Raw genomic sequence first — 15,373 nt, 5'->3', positions numbered from 1 at the left:
TGGATGAATGTGAACTCTTGTAAAAGTCAGGGAGGCAGCAGTTGCAATTGACAGGAACAAAATGGCCCCAAATATTATGTGCTTCTGGCCAAACATTTTACCTACATTCACTCATAACACTGAAGTGCTGGCTAGATGACATTGGAGAGGTCTTGGCAAAACTATGAAGTCCACTTTCATCATACAAGACTGCTAGGTAACATGTTAAGACTTCGTGTATTCTATTAATGCATTTTCACCAGAGCTACTGTTGTCAGCAGGATCCAAAATTGCTGTAGTGTAAATCTATTTGTGGCAGAAACTCAAGCTTGGCAGCTAGGTGTAATTTGCATATTACCTTTTCTCCAGGTGATCCTGTGCCTGGATACAAATTGAGCCAGAAGGTAAGCATATAGTGTTCATCCACAGGTATGTGGATTTAAAAGCTAGGCGCAGAAGCAGGGCTGAATGGATGTTTGCACTTACAAAGTTCAAAGGGGCCAATTTATTCCAAAAGTGTTGGCATTTGTTAACCACAAATCTGTTTAAAATGCAAGTCTTGTCACAGAGGATTCGTTCATCCTAATGAAACTTGACTCTTGCTCCATTTCTTTGTGGAGGACTGATTTCTAGGACAGCCAATTCATTCCCAGTGAAGCTTCAGTCCAGTCGGACTAAATTTTCACTCAACTGTAAGTGGGTTCTTTTGCTAATCCCTCTTGGAATGCAGTAATTGCCTTACTATTTAGGTAGTAGGTACGATATCCCAAGAGGGTTATTATCTTTTCCTGAGCTGTCGCTGAGCCATTGAAACTATAGCTGCTCAGTGAAGGAAAGGCTAAAGAGAAGTCTCTAGTTCCCAGTCCCTCTATAGCTGCTCCTAGCAGGGAGCAAAAAGAAATTGGTTGAGCCTTGCAGCACGTGCTCCCCATTGGGAATGGAGAGAACTTCAAAGCTCTTCTCTCCTGTGGTCCTGAAATTCTCAGCATGCATGAGCTGAAAGGAAATGAGTGGAGAGTCGTGTAGACTGTATTCTCACATCACTAACATCTATAGATGTTACTTTACAAGATGCAGGGATATGAATCCCCTTCAAGACTACTTTCTTGATTCTGTAGGCGACAGAAGTAAGACTGTACTATGGCTTTGGAGGTTCATAGGGGGGCACTTTGTCCGACAGAAGAGCTTCCACTGACTCACTGAGATTTTTTGCTACCTTTATCAGAGTTACTTTTGTTTAAAATTCACACAGAAACATATCTGAGCATATTTGTCTAGTATTTCTGTTGTTAGCTGCCAAATTTGTTGTAGCAAGGTTCTGGAAAGGTGATATTTTACCCACGTATGTGTTGTGAATTGATAAGGTGTGGGAACTTATGGTCATAAAGAAACTAGAAGTTGTCAAAAGACAAAGCAAGCCAGAAAATGTTTTTGTCAGTGTGGGAACCTTTCTTAACCTTCTCTGAAAATAATTCAAAAATACTAGGTAAATTGACTAAATGCAAAACAATGTATGGACTGCTTAGAGAGTGTTCAGAGACATTCAAATGTAGCAAATGGGAAAGCTAGCTAGGTGGAGGAGAAATATAATGATGTCGTTCACATTGAGAGGTTTTTTTTATATATTATTAATGTGGAGTAAAGAGAATGTCATCCAAGCTGAAGAGGATTCCACTTCTGTTTAACCATGGCTACTTAGGAAGGTCTGCATTGATGTTCCAGAACCAGAATTCATTCTGTGATATTGTAGTCAGGTAAACTGACCCAGATGGCTATGTGAGCAGACTCTGAATGTGATGATTAGTACATCACAATTCAGGGAAGCTGTAAGGCAACTTTTTAGAACATTGGCAGCTTGGCCATTGTGAGGAGTGGAATGCTCTCTGTACCACAGAAGGGTTTGAAAGGGCAGAGCAACTGAGGTGAGCAAGGTTCAGGGAGGCTCTGAGGATGAATGTGGATTGCCCAGGACTGGTCTTGCTGCCCAAGGTGGAACAGCAGATGGTGACCTCCCCCAGTCAAGACACATCGTACCCAAGCCTGGCCAAGTTATTTTGGCATCCGAGGCCAAAAATCGCTGAAGCGCTTCACAGTAAAAATGCAGTAATAATAAATAATTTAACAATTTGCTGCCCTTCTGTGATGCCAGAAATCAGCTCTCTGAGGGGACTCCTTCTTTCTGTCGAATGGTGAGGCCAGCCCTGATTGCTCCTGTAAAATTTTGCAGCTCTTATTGAAGTGCTTTTGTTTCCTTCAAAGCCCTAGTTTAAACCTGATGCATTCAATGTACCCAGGTAACTCTGCACATATCCAGGCTTGCCTTAGCTGCCCGAGTTTCATAGCCTGTAGTTGAGGGCTTGGCTTCACTAAGATACTGGGTGTATACAACACAACACAAATATGTTATTTTTGATTCCCTGGCATTATGTCTTCTGGCAGGCCAAGTTTTGGAGGTTTGTAGAGGTTTTTTTGGTGGCATGGAAGAATATGTAATCATGGGAGCCTCAAATGCAGTCACAAGTGTGATGCAATTTGGGCATAGAGTTTCCATTCTGCTTCTAGTGAGAACAATGCCCCATCTCTTTATTTTAAAGTTGCTGTTCTCTTTCCTTGTAGCATCAATGGGTGCAATCCAGCATAGCAAGATGTGGCGTTTGCCCGTTCTTTTGGAAATGTCTGTACAAATCCGCAACGAGGTTCAGGAGATGCTGAAGGTAGGGATCATAACCCCCTCAGACAGTCCCCAGGCAGCACCAGTAGTGCTGGTAGACAAACCTGACGGCTCTATAAGATTTTTTGTTGACTACCGAAAGTTCAATCACGTCACTAAGGCGAACGCCTATCCAATGCCCCGCTTAGATGACCTAACTGAGACCATAGGCAGGTGCCATTTCATTACCTTTCTAGACATGACAAAAGGCTATTATCAAGTAAAAATGTATCCTGGGGACCAGGAAAAGACTGTCTTTAGAAGTCCCCTAGGATTATATGAATTTAAGGTGATGGCCTTTGGACTAAAAAATGCGCCAGCGACCTTTCAAAGGCTAGTGGATGGGATCCTGCATGGATTAAGGGAGTTCACAGTAGCTTACCGGGATGATATTGACATTTTTAGTCAGACCTGGTCTGAACATAAAGAGCACCTAGAGTTAGTGCTACAAAGAATTAAAGAGACGGGCTTGACCATTAAGGCTAGTAAATGCCAGATTGGGGACTCAGAAATCAAGTACCTTGGACATATGGTGGGTGGAGGAATAATAAAAGTCTTCAGAAACCACGGTAGAAGCAATGACGAACTGGCCTACCCCTACGTCAGAAAAGAAAGTGAGAGCCTTCCTAGTTTTGGCAGGGTATTATCGAAAATTTATCCCTAAGTTCAGTGAACTAGCTGCACCACTGACCAACCTGACTCGCAAGAAAGAACCGGAGAGTGTTGAGGGGACATCAGCGTGCCAGCAGTCATTTGATGCGCTAAAGAATTCCTTGATTACCGGACCAGTCCTCATCGCACCGAACCATGACCTAGAGTTCACCATCTTTACAGATGCATCGAATGCCGGGGTCAGAGCCATGTTGTGTCAACCGGGAGAGGAAGACAACCTGCATCCGATCACATATGTCAGCAAGAACTTGCTACCCAGAGAGAAACACCTTTTCACGATAGAAAAGGTATGTTTTGTTATCGTCTGGTCCCTACAGAAGTTGAAGCCATACATCTGGGGCCGGAAATTTATACTGTGCACTGATCATTCACCCTTGCTTAGGTTAAGGACAATGAGAACCAATAGCAAACTGATGGGGTGGGCCCTGTTGCCGCAGAACTTCAATATCACCATAAGAAGCGTGAAAGGGTCCCTGAACATTGTGGCCAATGCTTTATCAAGAAGACCCGATGATGAAGGTTAACCATGGGCAGTTAATAATTTTTCCTGTAGATAACTGAGTTGCCTAAAATGTACCAAAACCTCTGTATAATTGAATGTTTTGCCAATAGGCAATTGTTGTACTAGAGAGTATGGGAAGTTAAATGTATAACGTAAGTATAAATATGTTTATTTGCTTTAAACGTCTAATGCAGTTATCCCTCCTGATCAAATTTCTTTAAGGGGGGAGGGAAGTGGCGTTTGCCCGTTCTTTTGGAAATGTCTGTACAGGGGGAGAGAAATGTTAATAGGTAGACCAAAAGAAAAGCCAGAGGCGGAGCCTATCTGTTTTTAAAAGGCTTAGCCAGAGGTTTAGTCAGTTGGGGAAAAACAGTTGGGAAAAAGCAGTTGGGGGAAAGAGCAGTTGAGAAAGCAGTTGGAAGACAGATGGAAATAGAGAGACAGTTAGTGCAGTTGGTTCTTGTGTGAGTGGAGGTAGAAGAGTTAGAGACAGGTTAAAATAAGACTCGGAGGGTAAAGGGTAACAGTGTTTCGAATGCATTTAAAGTTTATTTGTGTTTGCAATAAACAACAATCTTCGTTGTTAACTTGAGAACCCGACTGAGACTAAGTGTTTTACCGGGGAGAACCTGGTTGGCGGCAGCAGATTAGTGGTGTACAGGTCAATAGTCCGTGAGACGACCGGGGGCTCCGTTCGAATGCCACACAAGCATCTTCGCATGTAATGAGGCTTCTACTTCCTCTCCTCCTGTCTCTCCTCCCATCTGCTCTCCTCCTGCAGTTGCTCACAAATTCTGCCTCATAAAGTTGGGGGATGCTCCAGAGTAGATTTTGCGTGGGTGGGTGGTATTGTAAGGAGGAGGAGAGGAAAGATAAGTCTTGTTGTGCAAGTAGATTTTCACTATGCAAGCAGGCAGGCAGACATCACTAGATGTCACCAATTGATTTCTTTCTCAATTTTTGTCTGTTCTATAGAGGCAGAGGTGAGACAATGAAAGGTCATTTGCTGATCATCTTCCTCTTGCCTTTGACCACAGTATTAACAGTATGAATGATTTTTCTCTCTGGTCTCATCTTAGTAATTTTGGAAGTGCCTATAATGTATTCAGATCCCTAAAGATTTGCAAGAAGTTTCTGCATATATTGTAGTATAGTTAAGAACCATTTATGAGATAACATTTGATCAAGAATTCATTGTCTTGTTTTAAATAGATTTTTTTCCACTGCCTCAATGACAGATCACTGTTTTTACTCCTGATGCATAGGGAGAGCGTCATTTCAAAGGAGGCTAGATACAAATCATTTATCACTAAATAGGTTTTTGCCAGACAAGTCAATGGATATATTTTACAAGGTCTTTCTGACACTTGTGGTGGATGTAACGGCCCCTCATACAGTCGATTGTCAAGTCACTCAACAAATAAAACAAAACTATCAGCAATTTTAGTTTAGAAAATGTAGAAACATCTCTTGCTTTTTCTCTTGCTAAATTTATACCTTGGAACCATTTATTTGAAGTGCACTGTTACAAGTGCATTTGATTGTTCCTCAAGCACTGCACTTCTAAGGGAACTAGGAATGTTGGAGAATTCCACCAGAAAAGGAAGTGAAAATTGCTGCTATTTGCATTCTTCTCCCAAGTCTGGAACAGGTAGCAATCCATTTAATATGACTGGTATTCAATCACAACATTCTTGGTTTTAGGGTTTTATTTACAGCTTACAACCAATTCCAAATTAATGGTGTGTTTTTGTTGTTTTAACATTGTTTTGATATTTCATTAAAATGAATGATGTGGAAATAATTACATCATTGCAACATAAGCTTTCATGGACTACAGTCCACTTCCAATCCAAGTAACTTTATTGTACTAGCCATTGGCCATGACAAATCTGAGTCAAGAATAAATACAGCAAAAGGTGTGCCGTGCCACACATAATGGTCTCTATTTAGATCTCTGCATCTCTCTTACAGTTCACTGCTATATTGTCCAGGGTCTTCTTTCTGATCTTTTTGGCCACCAGATCAAAAAGGGTGACATTATGAGTCCCTGAAGCGTTTACATCGCTAAGAAGAAGAGGAGGAGGAGGAAGAGGAGGGTCCTATGGTGTAGTGTGGTGTAGTGGTTAAGAGCAGTAGACACATAATCTGGTGAACCAGGTTCACGTCCCCGCTCCGCCACATGCTGCTGCTGGGTGACATTGGGCTAGTCACACTTTTCTGAAGTCTCTCAGCCTCACTCACTTCACAGAGTGTTTGTTGTAGGGGAGGAAGGGAAAGGAGAGCCACTTTGAGACTCCTTAGGGTAACGATAGAGCGGGATATTAAATCCAAACTTTTCTTCTTCTTCCTGTGACCATTTCTGGCTGGAAGAGCCAGGAGCTTTTGATTCAGCTACTGGCAGGCTGCAGTAGCTGGCTGGTCAGCTATCAGGACTATACAAATCTGATTGTCATCTAGTCCAACTCCCTGCAATGCAGGAATCTTGCTCACAACCGTCCCTGGGTAGGCTTGAACCACCTACTTTCTGGATAAGAGCCAGATACACTGACCCCTTGTGCCACAAGAGATTGAGTCTTGAAGGTTGGCAGAGAGGTATGGAGAACCACATTTTACTCCTGAGCCACAGGCTCCTCATCCCTAGTATAAGCTTTTTGCTTTGGCCCAGTGAGGCAGCTTTTATGTTCTAAAAAAGCAGGCTGACTGCTTGACTTCACCACTCTAGGTTCAACACTTATCTCTAGTCCTGTGAAATAACTTTCTGAGGTCAGATTACTGTAATCTCAATACACCAACCCGTTTTTTTCCTCCACAGGGAGCATGTAGCATGCAGGCTGAATTGTTGTAAAGCTGTTTCTCCCCTCCTAACTTAATCCTTTTATCAATAGTTTTAGAACTTGCTTTATGATGATAAGTAGTGCTTATTGTGGATCTTATTTTAAATGTCAAACATGCCTCCTTTTTGATATGTAGTTAGATCTCATTGGACAGCATTATCATTTGCGAACAGAATATGTATGTAATCATTTTTATGTTCAACCATGAATCACTGTATAAATTGTTTTAATAGATTAAAATATGTTATAAAACTAGATTAAAACAAGTTATAAAACCATATAATAATTTTAAAGGGACTTTATTTTATTAAGCGAGATTATGGCTTAGTATAATGTGGAATATAAATTGTCGGCCTAAGTTTGAGATTTTAAAGCAGTTGGATCTGCATTCATTAAGGGGCTTAAGTATGCAGTAAATACCCCATGCACTGGGCCTAGAGACAAGCCTTTTTAAACTTCAGTAACAAGAAATAATTGCAAAATAAAAATAATGCAATTTTGCTGGTTGAATATGGAGGCAAATAAAAATAATGCAAGTATTGGCTTTTGTTTAAATCCTTGCTAGAGGCAACTCTGAAGAGCTTAAATCTTGCCCACTAGCAATGCCTCTTTAGCAGATGGTAGAATAGCTACTGACCCTTTATCTTCTTCGAAGGATGAAAAAGGTAGTCTTTTGTGGTCTTCTGGGTCCAAGATGTTGTGAAGTATGCATTGTTTGTGGTTCTTTATTACTGGGTTTTTGATAAGCCTCCAGGTATCTGCTTTCCTGAGTGCTTATATGGGAGCAGGGGGACAGGGATGTGGTTGTTGATGGCCACATGGAACAGGGGGAGGATTGTGTCAAACATATAAAGGGAGGCCAACTGAACTCTAGCTCAGAGGGACTGGAAGAAGTTTCCTAAATTGGGTCCTTGTGGAGCTACCAGAAGGGTTATGCAGCTGCCTGAGGTCTAAAGATAGGAAGGTTGCCTCTGCTTAATCATTTTGAAATAAGTCTGAACCCAGGACCAGCTCTGTCCATATAGTGAAGACTAAGTTTCAGGCAGCAGATTATTGGGTGCTGGGGAGCAGTTGTGAGGTGTTGAAGGACAGAGCTGTGTGTGCCACATGGCCTGCCTTGCGTCACCTGCTTTCATTTTCACCAGATGATGCTGTCCTATCCCCAGTGTTGAAGTTAGATTTACCTGCCAATCTAGTCAGCTTCTGTATGAGGAATGGAATGGAAGGGTGACCAACATGTTGCGTCTTGTTGCAAAATGTCTGGGCTGCGTTCCGCCTTGCCTGTACCACCCGCTTCCATAAGCTGTAGGTCTTGCATTAGTTTTGGTTTTCACTTTTAAAAAAATGTAGAAGTTCTACTTCGCTGAAAGGGGAAATGCCTAATGCACAAATTATAAACTGACAAATATTCTTCTCAGCCCTAATTTATTATTAAAAAGGGCTTTTATGGACAAGTTAATAGCAAATGCTATTAGCATGACATTTTTTCTGTAGTGCAAATTAATACTGGTGGTATATGTCTGAAACAGTCGCACAGATGTTTGACTCACGGTTGTGACTTACACATCAACCAGAATGAGAAAATGCACCCCCCTAAAGCAGTAGTTCTCAAAGGGAATGGTGTGCCACAGTGGTGAGGCATGAGAGGATGGCAAGTGTGGCAGAAGGAGTCAAGGACAATCAAACTCATTGAGGTTTTTATGCATACTTAAGGTACATATGTAAGAGGCTCATTTATAATAATTTTTTAGGAATGATTCATGTTCTTATGTAGCTGCATTAGGAGGGTCGGAGGCAGTGGCCACTGGGAAGACAGGATGCTGGATTAGATGGGCCATTGGCCTGATCCAGAAGGGCTCTTCTGGTGTTCCTAGGAGGAGCAGGATAAGAGGGCTGAGAGTGATGGAGCTGGAGAGGTGAGGATGTCTTTCCGCAGCTGACATTAAGTCAAGCCCAGTTGTGCTCTTCTTTTAATGGTGGTGTTGGTGATGGTTTGTTTTTTAAAAAATTAAAATAGAATCAGAACAAGACAAATTCTTGGAGGAATTTTTAGTTGTCTGTCATTTTAATCCTACCCTTTCCTCAAGGAGTTCAGGGTACATAGCTCTTCTTCTTTCTCCACTCCATTCTGTTTTATTCTTGCCACAGCCCTGTAAGAGAGTTCAGGCTCAAAGACTGGCCTGAGATCACCCAGTGAACTTCATGTGTGGATCTGAGCCTGGCTGCAGGGGCTCTTAAGTCAGATGTAATGTGGACACCACATAGGCATCTGGTAACTAAATGGAACCTCCATTTTTAGAGGCGGTGTACCTGTGAGTACCATGTGTTTCTAGAGACAAACAGGAAATGGCCATCACCCCTCATAACAAGGTTGTGACCTAGTTTAGTAGTCATTATTGCTGGTACATTGTTTTGTACACTGCTTGCTATGACTAGCAGTGACAAATATAGAACCAGATATTGACCATCTTGTTAGCCAAAGGCAGGCCCAAGTTTATGTTGATTAAAATCATTCTTCATTTTAAATATTGTATTGTTTTTCCTGTTTTTTGTGCACTGCAAATAAAATATGTGCAGTGTGCATAGGAATTCATTCATATTTTTTTTCAAAATACAGTCTGGCCCCCAACAGTGTCCGAGGGACAGTGAACCAGCCCTCTGTTTAAAAAGTTTGAGGACCCCTGGTCTAGAGAAAGAAGTTTGAGAACCATTGCCCTAAAAAGAAATTAGTGATTGCATTAAAGTTGCATATGCTGATGCAGTAGTTGCCAGCAGGGCTGTGTTGCTCTCCTGTATTCCCAGTGCTGAACCTTAGGAAGGACAAGGTAGCAGGGATCTTGGCATTGTGTGGGTACAGTGTCAGGAGCACTGGATTAGCGCTGCCACTGTGTCCACACCACACCAAGCTTCCCACTGTATTGGAGTACTTTAGTGCAAGATAGGAAAGTATATAAGCCTAAGTTCAGTAAAAAGAAATACAGTGGTGCCTCGCAAGGCGAAATTAATCCGTTCCGCGAGTCTCTTTATCTTGCGGTTTTTTCGTCTTGCGAAGCACGGCTATTAGCGGCTTAGCGGCTATTAACGGCTTAGCGGCTTTAAGAAAAAGGAAACAAACTTCGTCTTGCGAAGCAAGCCCATAGGGAAATTCGTCTTGCGGAACGACTCAAAAAACGGAAAACTCTTTCGTCTTGCGCGTTTTTCGTCTTGCGAGGCATTCGTCTTGCGAGGTACCACTGTACATAGTACGTACTAGAGGATGTGGAAAAAAGAAGTTGAGAAAGTGAGTCTCCTTCGCTCACCTAAATTTAGTAGCAAATGTTGACAGATTACAGTGGTACCTCGGGTTACATATGCTTCAGGTTACAGATTCCACTAACCCAGAAATAGTGCTTCAGGTTAAGAACTTTGCTTCAGGATGAGAACAGAAATTGTGCTCCGGTGGCGTGGCAGCAGCAGGAGCCCCATTAGCTAAAGTGGTGCTTCAGGTTAAGTACAGTTTCAGGTTAAGAATAGACCTCCAGAATGAATTAAGTACTTAACCCGATGTACCACTGTATGTTTGCTGTTGTCCACATTCTTAAGAAACAAAACTTGTGGGACCTGGAAACTGGATGGAGACTTCACCTTGTCAATGAATGAAAACAGATTATTCTCTGTGAGCTCAGACAGATAATGAGGAGTACATCATTTTTGAATAGTGTTGCTAAAAGGAACACAGGAGTTTGCAACCATTTATAGAGGTAGTAAAAATTAAGGAGGCATTGAAGTTGACAAGTATCAATCCCTCAGCTACTAGAATTGATGGGACTCTGAGTTTGTCTCCCCTGCATTGAATCACTTCAGTTAAAAGGTTGTCAGTGATTTAGAATCCATTTATAGAAAATGCATTCTGTTTTATCTCCTGTAGAAAGCACAGGTTTTCAGTGTCAAAGCTAACCTAATACAGTTCTCTTTATTATAAGACCACAGGTACATTTGTCAGATTTGGAAAACACAAATGAATTGCCTTTATTTTATACTCTGGGGATGGAAAACTTTGGTCCTCAAATGTTGTTTGGCTCCATCTCCCATCAGCTCCAGTTTAGGAACACCTTGGTAACGGCTATTTTTGAAAATGCCAACCAAGGTTTTCATAATAGCTCTGAAAGCTGTCCATCACCACCCTATCATGCAGAAACTCTTCAAAAGTCCACCTTATCTCATTAATTTCTTTTTCTCGCACCCACCCACTCAATCTGGATGGTGCAATCAGGATTTGATAAGGTCAATTACTACTACTAAATTAATATAATAATGTGAGCAAAGCCAGTTTGCCACTCCAATTAATATTTATTATCACAGCAACACAAAGAGTCCAAAAAGTAAATTGAGTGGTGTGGTAAAATGATTTTATTTGCAAAAGGGACATAGGTTGAGCAACTGAGCAATGCTTTACTTTGAGATTATTGCCAAAATAGTTCATGCATAGTTTCAGTCCAATACAGTGGAAATTGTTATGGCTTCTACCATATTAAATGAGCTTATTTGGAACTGCCCCCATGTCAAGTAGTCAGATTGGATATTTTAAGATGCAAGATGGTGACCTCTATCAAGTGTTGCCAGTTTCAGCCACAATACCTTATGATATGATCAATTATAAGTAATTAATTTGTTGGGGTTGAGCCCCATTAATATCTTATACAGTGGTACCTCAGGTTAAGAACTTAATTCATTCTGGAGGTCCATTCTTAACCTGAAACTGTTCTTAACCTGAGGTACCACTTTAGCTAATGGGGGCCTAACACTGCCGCTGCGCCACCGCCGCACGATTTCTGTTCTCATCCTGAAGCAAAGTTCTTAACCTGAGGTACTATTTCTGGGTTAGCGGAGTCTGTAACCTGAAGCATGTGTAACCCAAGGTACCACTGTAGTACATTCTGGAATGTACACTAGATTGACTTCATAGGCGTCAACTATAGGGTATTTTATATGGGTGCTCAGCACTCACAGTGCAGGCTCTGACGTGACTTCCTGTTTCTACTGAAAGTCGTGCCAGAGCCCGAAGCGACCTCTGAGACTATGCCGGAGATCCTACCAGGCCTCCGATGCAACTTCAGACCCCAAAGCGACCTCTGAGACTATGCCAGAGACCCTACTAGGCCTCCGATGCAACTTCTGGTCATGTTGGTTCTGGTCATGTTGGAGGTCTTGTGAGGCCTCAGACGTGATCTCCAAGGCCCTGCCAGGCCTCGGAAGCATTTCTGCAGCACGTTGATATCATGACGTTGTGGCGCAGGTGCCTGTGGGCACCCATAACCTAGGGCCCAAGTTGGCACCCCTGATTCATCTATAGATGCAGCTTTTTTCATCCATGTGCGGGTGTAATTATAGTCCTGTACTCATAAAATGTACTCATAAAATATTTTGACATGGATTCTTGGAATAATACTGTTGTAAACCACCCTGAAAATGTCTAATTGAAGGGTGGTATAGAATTTTTTTAACAGAGAAGGCAAAATTTTGCCCACTCCAATGCCTGGGGTGGCTGATCTTGTGTATATCTGAGACCCTTCCCTGGTAGATTGACAGATGATACTCATTGTCACTTGGGCTGCAAGCTATGATACTGCTTTGTTGAGGGTGAGGTTAGACTTGCTGATAATACATAATAGCCCTGTTGAGCTATAACCTTTAATGGGCAATGTTTGGGCAACCTTGCTTTATGTTTAGTGAATCAACACTTCTAGGCCCCTTTGACCAATTCTCTTGTTGGCCAGAATACATTTCTGAGTTCTATGCTCTCCTTTACCTGTGGAGATTGCTATCTCCATGAAATTCGGGGTAAACTACCAGCTTTCCATGTACCCCAGTTCCTGCTACTCAGAAGGCTTTCAAGATGCACCAGTTTCTTCTAAGTCCCACAGACCAATGCATCCTACAATCTCATTGCCTTATCTTAAACACATGGTTAGGAATCTATAGCCCTCCAGATTTTGCTGGACTATAATTCCCATTAGCCCCATGTAACATGAGCAAAGGTCAAGGATGATGGGAGTTATAGTACAACAACATCTGGAGAAACAGGCTAAGATCACCTGCTTAAACAGAAGAGAAATTGTGCCAACCATGTGTTTTCTCATTTCCCCTGTCACTTTTTTCTCAATCATTTCCAACGAAGTGATTGCAGTAGTTTACAATAGTTCTATATTCATAAAGGCTACACTATAGCATTTGCGTATTTGTACTCATTCGACCATTCATCTGCCTCCCCCCATTTGATTTCAGTTACATTCTATGGTGCTTTTTATTTATAGTATGTAAGGATATACACAGTGAAGAACAGATTTGCTGTTATAATTACTTTGTATTTGTTTAACTGCCTACTAATCACTATAGCAAATTCCAACATACTATATACCATGTTTACCTTTCTTGTCCTCCTATTTCTCATGTTTTAATTAGTTTTTTTATTGCTTAAGAAGAAGCCTTTTGAGTTTGAATTTAAAGAACAGTAATGATTGCTTCTCCTTTGGAAATGAGAAGTGTAAATCTGTTGGTGTTCTTGTATGATCATGTGGATTGTGCTATAACACACCAGAACTGCAGTGGCAATCAGGAGTACAAACAAAAGGCAGGAATGACTGTTATGGAATAAAGAGAAATCAAAGTACTTGTCAGATGCTGCTGTTGGTTGCTCATGAGTAACCAGGCAGGACTCCGACCTGTCTTTTACAAGTTTTATTGTGCAAACTATTTACAATGCAGATCTACAAAGTTCATGTCCGTCTTAGTCACTTGCAGAATCCGGGAGTGGCCCCTTCCGGCTTCTCCCCCGACATAAGAACTTCAGCACCCCAAGCCTCCTCCTCCCCTCCTCGCGTTTCACCCCTCTGCGCAAGCTGGGTGACGGAAGTGGCGTGCGTCCCTCCTGGCTGGCCTGGCGAGGTGAGGCGCTGGGGCTCTCAGCAGCATCCTTGAGCCCTTTCCTCGCTTGGCTGGCCCCTTCCCTCTCTTCTCCACTGGAGGTGTGGCTTTTCCCACCACTGGAAGAGGAACTGCTCCTCAGGAGTTTCGGAGGCTCTCTGTATCCCAACGGCCCCCCTGCCTCCCTTCCCTGTTCCGATGGCAGTCCCCTGACAGTATTGAAAAAGAAAAAGCCTATACCCTGCCATCACTTCTGAATGGTTGTTGTTTAAGGAGCATTCTTTGGGGGGGGGGGGTTTCAAAACACCACCACCATGCTGTCTATGTATCTCCCCTTTGAAAGCTAGCATTAGAGTACTCAGTTAATTTTGTATGTTTTAAAAACACGGAAATTTCAAAAGTGTAGCTGTTCCACCAACTTTTCCTGCCTCCTGCACTTACATATCAACCTTTTCAAACTGTACCATCAGCAGGTGCTGCCCGCTCAGTAATTACGGGCCTTGTCAGTGGTGGTTCCCCATTTGTGGAATGCCCTCCCTGACAAGGAGCATCTGTCTTCCTCATTGCCTTTCAGAGGAATTACAGATACTGTAAATATACTATATATACAGATTCTATTGACAACCTTGAAATGTTTTTTGCTGGAAGAATAGGTGAAGTTTTAAAATGTGTTTAGATATTTTTAACTGTTTTCAATATGCCCCCCTACATATTTACTATCTTGTCTGATCAGGCGTGTGCTTGGCACCCTATCTGCAAGAAGGCTAGTGCGTTAAACATGTGGGGAAGGCATATCATGCTTCTGCTGCTAAATCAGGTTTAGAATGAGGATATTGCTATTTCCAGGTTACTTTTTGATCATTTGGTGTGATATAGGATCCCAGCTATGAGGTAGCAAGTGGCACAGCAACATAAATGCAGGATCTATCATGCAATGAGGGGTGGATAACAGCAATTGACAAACCTATCTTCCACAATTTCTTTAACCTTCTTGTACATTCATCTAGGCCAAATGACCATCACTATATCTTATGGGAATTAATTCCACAAGTTCATTATAGATTCTGTGGGGAAGTGCTTTTCTCTTCTCTGTCCTGAGTCTGCTGCCAATCAATTTAATTGAATGACCCCAAGTTCTTATACTGTGAGAGGATTCCCCCCGCCCCCCCGTCTCTCTACTTTATCCACGGCAGACCTTGAAATGTTGTAAGCTTTCCCTTTTCTCCTTTTTTGAGCCCTATGCAGGCTGTACAGTGAAGTGTAGAAAATAAACAGATGGGGGCAGGGATGAGGGCACTAGCTTCACTTCCTGCACCATTGTTCCCATCTCCTTCAACCTGCGGAGGGGGGCAGTGAAGAGGGAAACCTCCAGTATACATAGAGGCTTTTCACATGATTTGGAACCCTCATTTTTCAGTGTTGCAAAATGCTTGGGGCTTTCCCCTGGATCCTAGAGGCTCCTCTTTTCACACCGTTGCCCTCTGTGAGTTGAGAGTTGAGGGGATAGAGTGGGCAGAGAAGAGCACACATCTTCCTGCTGCAGCCCCAAGTGTGTTTTCCACCTTTCATTGTAAAGCTTGCATAGATGCTTTTCTGCTTATTTTCCTTATGTATGGCATATGGTATTATTGTTTGGGTGTTTGTTGTATCAGGGGTGAAGACACAAAAATCCAAGAGCTACAGGTCTTCTCTGCCCTTAAGTGCTTTTTGCTCAGCCCTTCAGTCCTGGTTCTGATAAGTTATTACAAGTGATAATTCACTGTTCTCAGT

The 15,373-nt window shown here is 42.3% G+C and overlaps 1 long non-coding RNA gene across 1 annotated transcript in view; it reads left to right on the top strand.

Moving 5' to 3' along the window:
• Positions 1-15,373, top strand: part of LOC310762875 — a 602,857-nt gene that overhangs the window by 393,524 nt on the left and 193,960 nt on the right. Inside the window, exons 12-14 of the long non-coding RNA XR_014548259.1 lie at positions 349-383; positions 2,596-2,693; positions 3,524-3,648. This is a non-coding gene — a long non-coding RNA (uncharacterized lncRNA). The remainder of the gene's footprint in view (positions 1-348; positions 384-2,595; positions 2,694-3,523; positions 3,649-15,373) is intronic.

This window comes from Podarcis filfolensis, assembly GCF_964270895.1.
Source record: "Podarcis filfolensis genome assembly, chromosome: 5".
NCBI classification, from domain to species: domain Eukaryota; kingdom Metazoa; phylum Chordata; class Lepidosauria; order Squamata; family Lacertidae; genus Podarcis; species Podarcis filfolensis.
Note: the sequence above shows the minus strand (reverse complement) of the source record. Positions and strands in the feature narration are given on the sequence as shown.